Below are 3,185 nucleotides of genomic sequence, written 5' to 3' on the forward strand. Positions count from 1 at the left end.
GTAGAGACTGTAATGGTTGCACTAGAGATCCTATTTGAAGCTGGACTCTACACCTATAGGGAACCATGGTAATGCATCAGTTATTATATTTTGACTGAGCTCTATGCATTTAATGGTGAAACTGTATTGCTGCAGCTATGTTACCCATCTTATTAGCCTTTTCGGGTTAATTTCACTCTGAGCAAGACTTCCAGGGCCTTGTGATCTGTATAGACTCTGGTCTTCCTCCCACATAAGAAATATTTAAACTTTTCAAACCCCTAGATAATTCCCAAGGCCTCGAGCTCTGTGACAGAGTAATTCTTTTCGCATTTGGAAACGACTCTGTTCCCAAATGTAATAGTTTTCCATACTCGATTTCGATCCTCAATATAATCCTGGAAGACCATAATGCCCAAGCCTGCATAGGAACTGCCAGTGACCATGAAGAATTCCTCTTCCAAGTTGGGGTGTGAGAGTATGACAACTTGAAGACCTTAAATTCGCACTCCACTGTTCCGTCCCACTACTATGCTATTTTCTTTCTAATACTCTGATTCAGACGTGGGCTGTTCTGGGTGTTCACTTGAATGAATCGATTATAAAAAATTATGATAGCAAGGAGCCCCTGTAACTGTCTTTTGGTCGTCGGTCTTTCAAACTTCTCAATCGCTTCAATGTTTTAGGGGTTAGGTTTCACTCCATCTGCTGTTATGATGTGGCCAAGAAATCTGACAGTTGAAGTTTCCTAGAGGATGTGAAGAAGTTCCGACAGTACTGTATGATGTTCTTGTCATGTTTCTTCGGCTATTAGTGGGTCGTCGATGTAAGTCGTTACGTGTCTTTTGAGATAATCACTTAGAATGCCGATGACTAACTGACAACCTCAGCTGCCGACAGGTGTACTTGATATACCTCGATGTGGACAGCTGAAAATGTGTGCCCCAACCGGGACTCGAACCCGGGATATCCTGCTTACATGGCAGACGCTCTATCCATCTGAGCCATCGAGGACACAGATGAATAGCGCGACTGCAGGGACTTATCCCTTGCACGCTCCCCGTGAGACTCACATTCCCAACTGTCCATAATTCTACATATGTATTGTACCTTATGTACCTTATGTGAGTTTCACGGGGAGCGTGCAAGGGATAAGTCCCTGCAGTCGCGCTATTCATCTGTGTCCTCGATGGCTCAGATGGATAGAGCGTCTTCCATGTAAGCAGGAGATCCCGGGTTAGAGTTCCGGTCGGGGCACACATTTTCAGCTGTCCACATCGACGTATATCAACAACACCTGTCGGCAGCTGAGGTTGTCAGTTAGTCATCGTTTATTCCAGGGAAAAGCTGCACGGTCATCAACAGTAACTGTTCTTTCGAGAACAAGTTACTGTCTTCGTATATACACTTAGAATGCCATTAAGAAGGCGGATAAACGCAGCTGCCGAAACATTAAGCCCAAAAGGCAGTCTCCGGAATTGATAGCATTTCCCAAATGCCAGGAATGCTGTGTGGCCGGCCGTTGTGGCCGAGCAGTTCTAGGCGCTTCACTGCTACGGTCGCAGGTTCGAATCCTGCCTCGAGCATGGATGTGTGTGATGTCCTTAGGTTAGTTAGGTTTAAGTAGTTCTAAGTCTAGGGGACTGTTGACCTCAGATGTTAAGTCCCATAGAGCTCAGAGTCATTTGAACCATTTTTGTGCTGCCGGCAGTTGGGGTGTAGCCCAGTTTGCCAGAAGCTAGTTCTAAGATCTTCCGAGGAGAAAACGGATACTCCGTGGAAATTTCATAGAGGCTCTTCGAACCTCTCGGGTCTGTCTGTCTCTGTATTAGTAATGGTGTTGATCTGACGTGAGTCAAGGACGAGACAGATGGATCCATCTGCCTTCTTGACTACTCTGAGAGGATTATTGTAGGAGGATCTAGCGGGCTCTATCACTCCACTCGCTAACATTTTCATGATTTCCTTCGCCACTGTGTCTCTGTATACCAGAGGAATGGAATAGGGTGACACAAAGAATTTATTGTGCGGAAGCACCTTAAACTTGAACTGGAAATTTTTAATCAGTCCTGGTTTAGGCAGAAAGACTTCTGAATCCAGCGTGTGACGTAACTCACTGCGCTCCTCAGGTTCAATGCACAGATGGGATTCGAAATTTTTCTCTATGACCCCTTTCATTTCTTGGATCTTTACTTCCTCTTCCTGTTTGTTTGCTTGCTGAGAAGACTCTTTCTAATTGTGATCTTTTCTGTAATCATCACTTCTATAATTGAGACGGACACAACTGGTTGGAAATTGTGCCTGTATCGCGTGCTCCTCAAATTTTATGCAAATGTTACTGCCCTTGCACAATACTATTTCTCCTCATCCAAGGTCCAAAATGGCATGGTATTCATTTAGGAAATTCATCCCTATGATCATATCGATTGACAGATTTGACACGACTAAGATGTTGGTTTCCAGTCCGTATCCTAGACACATGAATTCCAATCGCGTCTGCAGGTTTACTTCCGTGCATTTTCCGTCCTCACTTGTAGATTAGGCCAGCTCCTTTGCTCGAAACAACATTGCTATGCTGCCTCTGAAATTGCCGTTATGTGGTTCCCACTGTCGATTAAACGGTGCAAATGCACGTCAGCTATGGTTGCTGTAATCATGGAATGAAGGTACTGTCACGTTATCACTGCTTGCTCCTCCTGCAGTATCTCCTATAGGTCGTCGTACTTTAACATGTGTACCCTGCTCAGTTCGAGAGTGTTTGCGGCGTCGTTTGAGCCGTCCCCGCACGAGACTGGCTCCAGTTTCACGTCGTACTACTACTTCGTTGTTGGCTATTGGGATTAGGTGCTCGAATTTCAATCACGTGGCCCCCCTGAGAACCTTGGTTTGCTTCTCGCTAGTTTTCCTCAAATTTCCGCTCGTTATTACCTCTTTGGAATTGGTTAAATTTTCCCCTTCTTCCCGAATTCTGTTCTCGGTGCTCTTGTTATTATTTCTTCCGTCATTCTTCCAGTGTTGTACCTAGTAGCTGCAATTCTGTCGTCCGTTTCGCTCTCGAGCAGCTTGTCTATCGAATAGGCCTATCAGCTCAAGTTCACGAAGTAGACTCTTAAAAGTCTCGATATTTATACCGTATCTACCTACTACGACTAGCTTGTACTTACTTGGAAATTTCGAGAAGGTGAGCCAGAAGATTTCACGGTCAT

At 44.9% G+C, this 3,185-nt stretch overlaps 1 non-coding gene across 1 annotated transcript; it reads right to left on the reverse strand.

Moving 5' to 3' along the window:
* Positions 1-919: 919 nt before the first annotated feature.
* Trnat-ugu (transfer RNA threonine (anticodon UGU)) lies at positions 920-993 on the reverse strand. The gene has a single exon. It is a non-coding gene; the product is annotated as a tRNA-Thr (tRNA).
* Positions 994-3,185: the final 2,192 nt, after the last annotated feature.

This window comes from Schistocerca cancellata, chromosome 4 (assembly GCF_023864275.1).
Source record: "Schistocerca cancellata isolate TAMUIC-IGC-003103 chromosome 4, iqSchCanc2.1, whole genome shotgun sequence".
Classification (NCBI taxonomy): domain Eukaryota; kingdom Metazoa; phylum Arthropoda; class Insecta; order Orthoptera; family Acrididae; genus Schistocerca; species Schistocerca cancellata.